The sequence below is a fragment of the Sus scrofa genome, chromosome 13 (genome assembly GCF_054392235.1).
Source record: "Sus scrofa isolate SSC_HxYL_T2T_F1_AM1 chromosome 13, Sscrofa_HxYL_maternal_Yorkshire_Landrace_v2.0, whole genome shotgun sequence".
Taxonomy (NCBI): Eukaryota; Metazoa; Chordata; class Mammalia; order Artiodactyla; family Suidae; genus Sus; species Sus scrofa.
The window spans coordinates 73,405,424-73,418,668 of NC_139395.1; the positions used below are offsets into that span (position 1 = coordinate 73,405,424).

The 13,245-nt window shown below is 40.1% G+C and overlaps 1 protein-coding gene and 1 long non-coding RNA gene across 42 annotated transcripts in view; one reads left to right on the top strand and one right to left on the bottom strand.

Annotated features, from left to right (window-relative positions):
• Positions 1-5,704: 5,704 nt before the first annotated feature.
• On the bottom strand, positions 5,705-9,825 carry LOC106505657 (uncharacterized). 4 transcript variants are annotated; one of them, XR_014823636.1, is made up of 3 exons: positions 9,741-9,825; positions 8,859-9,112; positions 5,705-7,994 (listed from the first exon to the last, which is right to left on the bottom strand). It is a non-coding gene; the product is annotated as an uncharacterized LOC106505657 (long non-coding RNA). The 4 variants fall into 4 exon arrangements; XR_014823634.1 differs by having other exon boundaries at positions 9,505-9,825; XR_014823635.1 differs by having other exon boundaries at positions 9,624-9,808.
• A 142-nt stretch (positions 9,826-9,967) lies between these two features.
• Positions 9,968-13,245, top strand: part of CNTN4 (contactin 4) — a 1,001,048-nt gene continuing 997,770 nt past the window's right edge. For 30 of the 38 annotated variants that reach the window (XR_014823611.1, XM_084989167.1, XM_084989186.1 and 27 more), the window contains exon 1: positions 9,968-10,111. The gene's annotated coding sequence lies outside the window, so the exon portion shown is untranslated. Of the gene's footprint in view, positions 10,577-13,245 lie in introns of all 38 variants that reach the window. The other 8 variants (XM_084989189.1, XM_084989188.1, XM_084989171.1 and 5 more) reach the window with 2 other exon arrangements.

The following is a 13,245-nucleotide window of genomic DNA, read 5'->3' on the forward strand; positions in this document are numbered from 1 at the left end:
TGCCATTTGCAGCAACATGTATGGACCTGAATTCTATTATAAGTCAGAGCAAGACAGTTACTGTGTGATTTCACTTAGATGTAGAATCTAGAAATAAACATAAAACCTCACACATGCTTACAGATGGAGAGAATATATTTTGAAAGAGACTGGGAGTTGTAAGAGGTGAGAGAAATGACTGTTTTTTTATTTTTTTCTTTTTATGGCCACATCTGCAGCACATGGAAGTTTTCAGGCTAGGGGTTGAATTGGAGCTGCAGCTGAGCCCTATGCAACAGCCATGGCAACATCGTATCTGAGCTACATCTGCAATATATGCCGCAGCTGGCAGCAGTGCCAGATCCTTAACCCACTGAGTGAGGCCATGGATCAAACCTGCATCCTCACAGAGACAGTATCAGGTCCTTAACCCACTGAGCCACAAGGGAACTCTGAGTGAACTTTTTAAAAATTTAAGTAATTTGAATAATTTTTTAAAAAAGAAATGATAGCTGAAAGCTTTCCCCATCTATGGAAAGATTTAGACATCTAAATCCATGAGGGTCATGGGTTTCTAAAGAAATTTGACTCAGACTTACCTTCTCTAAGACACATAATAAAATTGTCGAAAATCAAAGAGAAAGAGTAGCTTCCATGAGATGTCTATAAGAGATCAGCAGGACTCTCAGCAGAGACTTTATATGCCAAGGGAGAGTGGGATGATATAGTGTTGAAAGAAAATATTTCCCAACCATGAATACTTTTTCCAGAAAAACTGCCCTTCAGAAATGAAGGAGAAATAAAGACCTTCCAGACAAATAAAAGTGGAGGACATTAATCATGACTCGATCTACCTTTCAAGAAATGCCTTTTGAAAGGAGTTTCACAAGCCCAAATGAAAGAATGGTGATTAGTAACATAAAAACATATGAAAATAAAAACCACAGTGGTACAGATAATCACATTGTCAAATTTAGAATACTTCAATTCTGTATTTGTTGTTTTATTAGTTGCTTAACGCTAATACAAAAGTTAAAGGACACAAGTATTAAAAATAGCTATAATAGGAGTTCCCACTGTGGCACAATGGAATCAAATGTGTCTCTGAAATGCTAGGATGCAAGTTCAATCCCCAGCCCAGCATGGTAGGTTGGAGAACCTGGCCTTACCACAGCTGCAGCTCCAATCTGATCCTTGGCCCAGAAACTCCATATGCCGCAGGACAGCCAAAAAAAATAAGTATCTACAATGATTTCTTAATGACACACAATATGAATTGTTATATCAAAACCACAGAACGTTGTATAGGGAGTAAAAGAGTATATTTTTTGTATGGAATCAAATTTAAGTTATTATGGCTTTAAAAATACTATTATATCTGTAAGATATTTTATGTAAGCCTCAGGCTACCAACCCTATAGTATCTACAATAATTTAAAGAGAAGAGATTCAAAGCATTATCATTATGGAATGTCAAATCACAAAGAACAATAGCAAGGAAGAAACAAAAGAATACAAAATCAACTAGAAAACAATTAACAAGTTAGTGATAGTGAGTCCTTATTTATTAATAATTACTTTAAATGCACAGAAGTCAAATTCTCTAATGAAAAGTTATAGGCAGCTGAATGAATTAAAAAAAAAAAAGATTATCTGTATGCTGCCTACAAAAGATTTGCTTCAGATTGACACACAGTCTCAAAGAAAAGGGATAGAAAAAGATAACCCATGAAGATAGAAACCAAAAGAGAACAGGGGTAGCTATACTTATATCAAACAAAATAAATTTTAGGTCAAAAACTATAACAAGAGAAAAGGTTGGTCATTAAATAATGATAAAGGGGACAACTCATTAGGAGAATGTAACAATTATAAACATAGATGAACCCAACCTCAGAGCACCTAAATGTGTAAGCAAATACTAACAGATCTGAACAGAGAAATTTTAAAAGATAAATAATAATATGTAATAAAGGAACTGAATAGAAACTGAGTATTTTTCCAAAGAAGACATACGAATGGGCAAGAGATACATGAAAAAGGGCTCAATATGGCAAATCATCTGGAAAATGCAAATCAAAACCACAGTGAAATTTCACCTCACATCTCTTAGAATGGATAGTATCAAAAAGACAAGAGAGGAGTTCCCGGTCATGGCGCAGTGGTTAACGAATCCGACTAGGAACCATGAGGTTGCGGGTTCGGTCCCTGCCCTTGCTCAGTGGGTTGACGATCCGGCGTTGCCGTGAGCTGTGGTGTAGGTTGCAGACGCGGCTCGGATCCCGCGTTGCTGTGGCTCTGGCGTAGGCTGGTGGCTACAGCTCCGATTAGACCCCTAGCCTGGGAACCTCCATATGCCCCGGGAGCGGCCCAAGAAATAGCAACAACAACAAAAGACAAAAAAAAAGACAAGAGATATAAAATGCTGATGAGGATGTGGAGAAAGGAAAACCTTGTCATTCTTGGGGAGAATGTAAATTGTAATGTAAAATGTAAGAGGAATAAGTTTTGGAGATCTAATATATAGCATGATGACAAAAGCTAACAATATCCTATTGTCTATTTGAAAGTTCCTAAAGGAGTAAGACTTAAATCTTCTTACCACAAAAACAACCATCAAAAAACTTAAGAATGTAAGATGAAAGATTTGTAATTATCCTTAATGTGGTAAACATTTCACAATAAGCATATTTATCAAATCATCCCATTGTATTCTTTCAACTTACTCATATTATATGTCAATTACATCTCAATAAAACTGGAAAAAAGAATAAGGAGAAAGTAATAAATGTAAACAAAATGTAAAATGTATGATATATCTAAATTTAAAAAGTAAACAGAAATATTTGCAACAGATAAAATGGTTTTTAGCGTAAATATGTTCAACACTTAGACAAATCTCTAGGATAAAAATAAATAAGTAAATGAACAATATAAACTGGCATTTCGTAAGGTGCATATAACAAATAAAATGTACATATTGAACCTTACTAGTTTTTTCTTAGTAACAGAGAAAAGAAAAATGAGAAATATTTTGTGTCCACGAATTAGAAAAGGTATAAATTAAATTATATTAGTAAGTATGCAAGAAACTGAGAAAATGTACTATGGATGAGAGTAAATTGACCAGTTTTGGCAAAAGGAACAAATATACTACAAATGTGTACCACTTTGCTATGCTGCATTCAGTTTATTTAAAAATGTTAGCATAGTGGTGTGGTGTATGGCTAATGGCTGTGTGTGTGTGTGTGTGTGTGTGTGTGTGTGTGTGTGTGTGTTGGTTCTACCTACCCCCCTGCTTGGTTGGTTAACAGACGTATTTCTCTAATCAGGAACACATATTCCAGAGGTGGGTAGTTAGCATCTGAAAGCCTTTTATCAGAAACCCACAAGAAATCCAATTAAGTTTATTTAAGATCAATGATAAAAGCTTTGTTAATTGACATAATTGAAGGTAGCAACGATTATTCGCTGGTGAAATGAGTGGTGCTCAAGAGGAGTTTTACTACAATTATTGTGCTGGGTTTTTCTCTTGTAGAACATGCTGTTAGAATCTAGTGAGCACAACCATTCCTATATTCTTAGGAATGGTGCACCATGCTTATGATTGTAATCATCTGTGTTGATCTCTTTCCAGAGGATTTTGTTGCCTAACTCCAATTAAAATGTTAACTGCTGCCTTTGCAATATTATTGCAGTTACCTCCAGAGAATCTTTCATTCAAAGGGCTATCAGAAAGCCTATACAATGGAAAGCTCCTACTTTGTGGAACTTGGAGTTTGAAAGATGCTTTTTTATGCCTTCTTGCTATGTTCTTACATATGCAGACTTTAGCCTTGAATCTTCTTTTATTATAATTTATTACATTATTTTGAAGGTGTTGAGAAAAAGACCTAGAGATCTCACCTACCTTTAATTCTTGGAGATAACGGTTATCTATCCAAAATAATCAAATAATTAAAAATAAGAAAGTCACAATACTTTATTCTAAGGAAATAATAAATGGTATGTTTAATTTTCATATGTTTATCATGGGAGAACTTACACTATTTAAATGGTTCAGCAATTGGTTGAACATTGATTAATTTGTAGTATATTCTAAAATGGAATATTAAGCAGCTTTTAAAAATTAGGGTGTTGAAAAGTATTTAAAGATAGGAAAAAATTCAGGGCACATTATAAGTGAATAAAATCACATTAAGACAATATATACAACATACAGAGTTCCCGTCGTGGCTCAGCAGTTAGTGAACTGGACTAGCATCCATGAGGATGCTGGTTCGATCTCTGGCCTCACTCAGTTGGTTAAGGATTCGGTGTTGCCATGAGCTGTGGTGTAGGTCATAGACGCAGCTCAGATACAGTATTGCTGTGGCTGTCTGTCGCGTAGGCCAGGCCGGGTTTAGCTCTGATTGGATCCCTAGCCTTGAACTCCATATGCTGCGGGAGTGGCCCTAGAAAGGCAAAAAATAAATAAATAAAATAAAGTTACACTGCTTCTAAACAAAACAAAACAAAAAAACAATATATGCAACATGAAAATATTTCAAAAAATCCGTAATTATGTCCATGTGAGTATAGTAGTGATTGTTTCAGAAAAAATGAAAGATATATTATTTGGTAACTCTCTAGTTTATTTTGTAACTCTTTCATCTCCAAATACCAGGGTTTACCATGTAGATCAGAATCAGTTGGTTTGTTTGTAAAATAAACACATACAAGGTCCACGCCAAGCTTATCACGTTAGGATATCTTGGGCATGTATTAGCTCTCCATTGCTATGTAACAAATTACATCAAAACAGAGTTTTAAATGAACAAACATTTATTAATCAATATTTTTGTTTTGAATCTAGGTACCTCGTAGTGGGGTGCTTCAGGCTGGAGGTCTCCTATGAGGTCAAGGTCAATCTTTTGTCTATGATTTGGTCATTTCAGGATTTTTACTGGGAGTGAATAATCTGCTTCCAAACTTATTTACATTGCTGTTGGTAAGCCTCAGTAGCTACCTCTAAAGGAATGCTGTCAGGCAGCCTTGTTTTTTGTTGTTTTGTTTTGTTTTTGTTTTTGTTTTTGCCACAGGGGTCTTTCCATAGATTGACAGAGTCTCTTTACTTCTGGCTCTATAAGAGAGGGAGAGAGCACCCAAGATAGAAGCCACAGTGTTTGTGTTACCTAATCTTGCAAATGACATCCATCATTCCAGTGAATCAGTAAGAGTAAATCAATATGTGTGCTCAACAAAAGGAAAGGAATTAAATGAGGGCATGGATGTTAGAAAGCATGGATCATGTGGGACCATCTTTTCCAATTTCCTAACATGGGCTGAAACCTCAAATCTGAACTTTTAACAATGTAATTAAGGGATTCATATACAAACCATACAATTTCTAAAATCTCTTTAATAGTACAGAAAATGGTAATTTGTACCTGAGATTTATTTCAGCCCATGGATTAATTTCCTCTGACTCTAGTCTTCTGCATGACACCTAAGTTTATGTTGTTCTGGGGCCAAGACCAGAACTGTAGTTTTCTCAGTTCCTAAAAAAACACATCTTTCACTTCTCTAAGTTTCCTCTTTCTCTTAACTTTTTTTCTTTCCCTTAACTTTACCTCAACTCCTGAAATTATCCTACTTTGTGAACTATTGAAAGAATTGTAACGTTCAATATAATAACAACAAAAACACCAAAATCCACTTTGGAAATAAACACAAAACTCCTATATGACTGTAACATATAATTTATTGGAGGAAGCTGGCAGAAGACATCTTTGATAGTACAAAATATAAGGTTTTTCCTTTCAATGTGTTTCTAAAATGATTCCATGTAAATCAAATATCTGTAAATTGAGCCACAGACCATATGGACTAATGTGGCTAGCCATTTAAAGGGAGTATTTGTTTTGGTCATCTTCATTACTCACAGATTCCATGTTTGTATGTTTGTCAGCCCGACGAAATTTATTTGTAACTCCAAAATCAATACCTGTGGCACTTTCGAGGTCCTTTGTGGACATAGAACAGGGAAAAAATTTGAGTTGCCCATTTTCCCAGATGAAGTCTAAAAAGGTGATGCTCTGCTTTTTGGTTGCAGTCTATTTGGTGCCATATTTTTCTTCTTTTTATTGGAGATCTTGCCATTTAAAATAGCCCAAAGCATTGTGCTGAAGCTCTATCTAATGTCCTAAGGGCAAGGAATGTCAGTGCTGTGACCTATAGAGAAAACACTTGTGTTAGAAAAGCTTTGTTCAGGAATGAGTTATGGTGATGCTGAGAGTTTAGTATTGATGAATCAACAATATGTGTTAAATTTTGATGCCTTCAAGCAGAAATGCACACAAAAGTTTTTATTTATCATTATTGATTGGTTAATGAAAATTTTGTCAGGAGAGGCTCACAGGAACCTAACTCTTTATTTCTCCTAGGAGCAATGGTTTTAGTATTCACTAATTCAATGTTTCCAGAGATTTATAGAATGTAGCTATTGCGAACAACAAAATCAACTGTAAATACTTTTGCAAAGTAAAGCCCTCAAACTTTCATTTTCGCAATTTGTATAAAGAATCTCATAAAATCTGGAAAATATGAAGCACAGCTGATTGATTCTTAATTTCAGTTCATCATGCTTGAATAAATGAGACTCTCACTGCCATGTTCATAAAGGAGTCTTGGCTGGGGTGTCAGGCTTTAGTTTACTTTGACTCTCTGTCAGTCTGTATTGAAACCCTCACGGTAATTAACTGTGCTTTTGTGTGCTAATTATCATTATCCCACCATGCGGCCATTATGATTCTGATGTCCTTAGTATGAAGCTCAAACATCCATCAGTCACCTAGAACAATTACACAGGAGGAATCTTAGGGAGGCTGGTCTGAAAGTCCCTACCTGAGCTCTGTTTTATTATATTCTATTTCAACACTGAACACAAAGCTTTTCATGACACAATTCTTTAAAAAAGTACTGCTTAATTCACTTGATTAAAGAGAATTTGAAGCCAATTTTAAAAACAGGAATAGGGTACAAGCGGTGCTTTGTATCTGAAGATCTGTCCAGTTACCTAATACACTAAAAATAAACAGCTAATTATAAAACTACTTTATATGTTATCTGATTGGGGCATCGGGGCCATTGGATGACCTTATTCAGGCCTTTAGAGCAAAGAGGGTGGTGTCTGTGAATTTGTTTAAATGGTGCTAGATGCAACATGTACAGAGAAAATCATATCAAGTCAGATGTGGTCAGAAGAGACATATTTCTTTTTCTGTGATGCTTTTCCTCTTTCCTCCTCTTATATTAAACCCACTTCTACCGAATCCCCATGATGTGTGGGGAAGAAACAACAAATCACAGAAATGCCCTTTCTGGAGTTTTCAGAACTGTTCCATGCTGAGTCTAACCTGATGATGTATTCTGCACATGTCTCTAAAAAGTCAAAAGATTTTTCAGCGTTGATTTCCCTTAAGAGTTATCAGCCTCTGTTCAAACTAGTTTAATGAGTACAAGAGGTGACCTTGTGTCCCCACAGATCCTCCTATATTAAAAGAACTGGAAATAAAACTTCACATATGTGTGTAAATAATTTTTTTGGGGGTGGAACAGGACGTTATTGCAGGTCTCTGTTTAGATGCTACCTAGGCTAACAGGGAAGGAGAAAATTTCCACTGACTTATAATGATCATTATTTGCAAATTACATGAGCACCAGTAATTCATTCATGCACTAATACAGAGTAGGGACCCAGTGCAGTGATATTAAACTTGCTGCTGGCAGCGTTAATTGATTCGTTTGGAACATTTCCCCCCAGAGAATCCCAATGACAACTTCCCTGAGCAAAAAACTGACACCCAGCCAGTCCCGGATATGCGGGGACGCGCGCGTGTGAGGATGTTGTCGTCAAAATAAACCATTCTTGTCTCCTGGCAGGGACTGGTTCTCCCAGGAACACTCTCCAATCCTGGAGCTTCAGTGAGAGGCTTCCTTTCTTGGCAGAGGTGGCAGTGAGCTTCATGTCTTTTCTGTGGGATGGAAAAAAGGGACTGGATTATTTATTCCATTTTAAACTAGTGGCTGTTATTCTGGGAAAAAAGTTTGGGAGGTGCTGATCAAGCTTAGTGTTTAATCACTGTGGCCCTGTTGGTGAAAAGAAAAAAAATGCCTCTCATCCTAACACTTAACCGACATCCACTCAACATGACCCAGATCTGTCTCTCCTGATACATAATGTCTGTTTCACCACCAACATGATGAACTATGGAGCAGATTCTAAGTTCTGGTCATTTTTCAGTTTCCTGGCACCTACTAGAATACAATGCCTAACATTTGATAGACAGGGAAGAAGGGTTAAAGGAAAAATAATCAATCTAAAAAATATTACAAGTCATGTTTCTGTCAGGAACATGAATGCCTTCAAAGTGAGTAGAAACAAGTCATCTTAACTTTTTTGCTGTGGAAAATAATTGCATCATCACCATTCTTATTTTGAAAAAGTGATCTGTTAGAGAAACATACCACGCAAGGAGGAGAGAGAAAACTTAAAATCTGTCTCCAAGTTTAAGCAATCAAGGAATTCGGGAAAAGCAATAAAATCTCCTTTCCTTAGTATTAATTGCAGCAACAAGGCAAGCCATGGCATTTTAAGTGGCAAATTTTTTTACCACAATACCCACCACTATGTCTGAATTTGCCCACTTCCTAAACAGAAATTAAAAACAATAAACCAAAACAAAAAACACTGTGTGAACTAACAAGGCAGATGCATATATTTGTAGGAGTTGGGTGTTTGCTTACTACAGCAGAGTAAAAATAGTTTTCCAGTTAACATCTTTTCCACATAATGGAGATGTCAGGGTAGGTTTACATGATTGTGTAAATGGTCAAACCTTGTTTATGTAGCTCTAAACTGCTGAGAGATGCTCAGGAAGACCTGGGTTCAGCAAAGCCCCTGGGGCTTTTTCCCTGGGAGAGGAACTGGTCCCTCTTGGGATTGCTGGAACTGCATTCCAGATGAGTTCGAGCTGGCTGGCTTTCTCTGCCTGTCACACGCACTTTACACAGGGTTGGTGAGGGTTTGGGGCATTGCTGCCAATTTTTACGGTTACCCTGAGGTTTGGAGTCGGGGTGAAAAGAGCCGTTTCTGTAAGAAAACAGTAGATGCATACTGTAGAATGACCACGGCAACATCATTGTCCAAAGCACATGTTTTTGAATAACAAAGCTTTCAATGTGCCCACATACACCGCAAATTGATCCTTGTACCTATTTCATCGCAACCGTTTCCTCTCGCACACACACATTCCGGCTTGAAAGTCCCCTCCTATGAGTAAGACTCCAGATCCTTAACGCGCCTGTCTGGCCAACGTCCTCCTCCTAAGGACCAGTAAGTAAAACCGTCCAAAAGCCCCCTCTTTCGGCTTCCCAAGTTCAATGTCCCCCCTCCCCCCGCCCCGCGCCCCCCATCTGTTCCCCTGAACTCGGCAACCCTCAGCCTCATAACATAACAGTTAAGCCAGTATTAAGCCAAGGTGCCTTAATAATGCCTCAAATTCTGCTCTTCGCTGAGGCCAGGGGCTTGGGTACTCCAGGAGGTCGCGCCTCCTTGTGCCCCTATACTCGGGATGCAAAGGAAGGCGGTATCGCTTTGGTACATTCTCCGTCCATCGCTGAGCAGCACATCCTCTACACTACACCCCTGCACAGGAACTGGGGGTGTCCTGTTGATAGTCTTCGGGTGTCTGGGAGTCAGGCGACGCGCCCTTTTGCACCTCTGTTAGCAGCAATTAGGGGCCTTCTCCCACAGTCAGGGACGCGCAGGTGCTGCGCCCGGGCGCGCGCCTTCGGCCGCGCACTGAGCATGCTCAGCCGGGCTGCGCGCCCGCTCCCGCTCCCGCCCAGTCGTCTTCCCAACGCGACTCCCCCTCCTCCAGGCTGAGGAGCCCGCAGCCTGAACTCCGCGGTGCCGGGTTTTTTGAGCAGCCGCTAGCGAGAAGAGGGAGGGGAGCGCGCATCAGACAGAACACGGGGTTCAACACCAGGATTGGTCGCAAGTAGGAAGCTTTCGCCTCTACACTGGGACCCTCGGAAGGTGCCGGCGCAGTGCCTGAAGCTGTAGCGTGTGCCGCGCTCAGGTGCTCAGGTAAGTGAGGCGCTAACTGCGGGGGTCCGCTCCAGCCTGAGTGCAAGCTGCCCCGGCCCCCGGGCTCTTGGATTTTGCAGAAAGAGCGTGGTCCTCGGAGGTTCGGGGCTCCAGCTCCTGCAGGGCTGGACCGGGGTTGTGGGCCGAACCGCCCTGAGCCCGGTAACCCTGCGGGGTCAGCGCAACCAGCACTGTGCGCCCTGAAGCAGGGAGGAGGCAGGGCACCTCCGACGCCGTCACCCCATCTCAACCCGTCTTCATCTTACTCAGAAAGTAAGTTTGTTGCGCTGCGAGGCAGCCACAAAACAAGGAACCTAAAGCCCCTAATGCCGCAAAACAAGGAACCTAAAGCCCCTAATGCCTCAGAAACCCTTAAAATCAGCTCGACCAACTAGGTCAGGCTGTTGCTCCCTCTCCGTGCGCCTTGGCCGCTGGAGGACGGTTCCTGGCGAGTTTCCTTCTGAGGTAGGGTACGTACCCCGGGCTCCGCGTGCCCAGCTGCAGCCCACAATAGACGAGGGCGAACTTGGGCTGGCGTTTAGCGGGACTTGGGACTAAAGAAGCAGAATCCCGTAGTCCTGGTGGAAGGAGCCTTGTCATAACCGACACTCATTTGCGGGGCGCCCACTGTGTGCCAGGTTCAGTGCTAAGCGCCGGGGATACAGCGGCGAACCACAGCGACTAGGTCCCGGCTCCTTGTATACCCAGGCTCTAGAAACCAAGCTTGTGGGGGGTGGCGTTCATTTTCCAGCAACTTCAGGGCGATTTGCAGTTTCTTTTGAAAGGCAAAGGCAACCGGCTCGTCTCCTTCCCTGACCCAGACATCAGCGAGATGTGTGCCGGGCACCCCGCAGACACCAACCTGCTAGCTCTCCTCTTGGAGCAGAGGGCTCAAAACCTGCATGCCTTTCTTCTCACTGCACTTTACGTATATATTTTATTGTTTATGAAAGGTGTGGAGGTGAGGGTAGGAGGCCATGGGCTCCTGAATCTCTCAGAACCAGTTAGGGCTTCTGATGCATGAAAACATTTTGAGCTCAGCTGAGCTCCTGCACGGAGGCAGCTTCCCTCAACAGGAAGCTAAGGAGGTTGGTGGTTGGCCGGGGTCTGCAGATTTGGATCGAAGAGGCTTGTGGAGGTGATCATAGAGAGAATCAGTGAGATCCATCACCTTGGGTGGGTGGTCTGCGTGGGGGTGGGGACGGATCTTGCCGTGTATTGGAGGTTTGATTGCAGGGAGGAGCTCCTGGGAAGAATGCTCCTGGAACTTTTTCTAGTTTTCCTACTGGAATCACCATAGGGGCGGGGACCTGTTTGTCAGAATATCAGTGCCTTTTCATTGCATAGGACCTCCTGCAGTTTACTGCGAAGGGACCTAGATATTTCAAGGAGTAATTCCACATAGATGATTTATTTGGTCACTTAAAATAGTAATTTGGAATGTGCTTTTATATTTGTATTTTGAAGTTTATGGTTTATGCCTTTTAGGAAGAGAGCAGGAGCAGAAAGACTGTAGATTTCCATGCGGTTAGATCCATGCAATACCATCTCCATTCAGACTGATCACCAAGTTTGTTTTCTCTGTCTCTTCCTAAGTGGGTGAAAAGAATGTTGTGTCTTGGGGGCGGAACCTTTAGGTGGTTTCCGTGGCATTGAGGAGAAAACTCACATTTTATCCATAACTTTATTCTTGCTATCTTCATCTTGATTTCATTCAAGACTTGTGTGAATCAACACAGTGGGTGGTGAGAGTATAAGATTGCTAAGGATCAAAAACAAATTCCATGGAAATAGTATTTTTTTGACACCTCACACATTGCTGTTGATTTTGTTTGTTTAAACTGGCTTCAGTTGCTGTAGATTGATAAGCAGAAAGCATGATGAAAAGCCTCATTATTCTTTAGTCTGGACCCTGCAAGTTTGCTGGCAAGCATGAAAAACTGACCTTTTAAAATTAGGGAATAAGGTTGTATGAGAAACGACCTGTTGTTTAAGGGTGCAGGTCAGAGCCAATTGGAAATCACCAGAGGCAGGTTTTCCTTATTTGTAGCCTTTCTATAAACACTTTTTAGTTCCTTTAGCCTGGAAAACTTTGTCTCCTTCAGTCAGTTTGGTGCCTCCTTGCATAGTCATTTCCTATTGGTAGGTCATTAAGAGTGAATAGAAAACGAGCCTTTCAAATAACATTGGCTTTTTTGATCACCCACATATTTTACCTAGTTCTGTCTCCTTTTTATTCATAAGTACATCTTGTGTTTTTTTCCCTCTGAGCATGAAATTTTTGACTAGAATTTTTCTTCCGAAAGGTACACAGGACATCTGTTACTTTAATTTAGGTCTTACAAAATAAAGGTAACCTGTATCATTAAGCTTCTCAGCAGAAAACTCCCTTTTATAGTTCTGACTTTTCTTCCAGGCTTGTCTGTTATGGTTTGAAAGGGATGGATTCTTGTTTGTTTTATCCAAAGACATAGACATATGTTAATTTCAATTTCACTTTTTATCTGAAGAATTTAATCTTCTGGGAGGACATGCTTTTATGTGATTTTAATTGAATTAATCTATTTCAAAGGATATGCTTGGAGATGTCTATATACACAGATGTGGAGAATTTTGTTGTTTTCATTCTCCATAACACAGTGTTTTAAGTCTGGTGAAAGAGACCAGATTTATTGACTTAGATTTATTGGTCTTCATATTTTTTGATTATGTACTATCAGAAGAAAATTTGACCATAATCCCTAAGTTATTTATAAATTATACACATATACTGGTATGTTCATATGCTATTTAGAAAACATACTCAGTAAGAAAATTAAGGATTAATAAAGCCAAACTTATGAAACAGAAGTTCTTATATTCTTTTTCTGTATTGCAGCGGATGGTTTTACACAGCCCTTGGAGTGTATGCCCGCTTTAGAAATTACTGATGGTTTAGGATATTTTACCTTTCTCTGCTTATCTCTGGCTCTGTCATTCATCATCTCTAATACTCTAGCAATTTGCAAAACTGCTTGGAATATGTGTCTCCTATAACAGAAGAATTAAGAGCAGTTGCTTCCCTGTCATGGACTCATGTGTGGATGAAATGAGGCATAAGAGATGAATGTGATCTAGGGGTCATCCTAGATGCG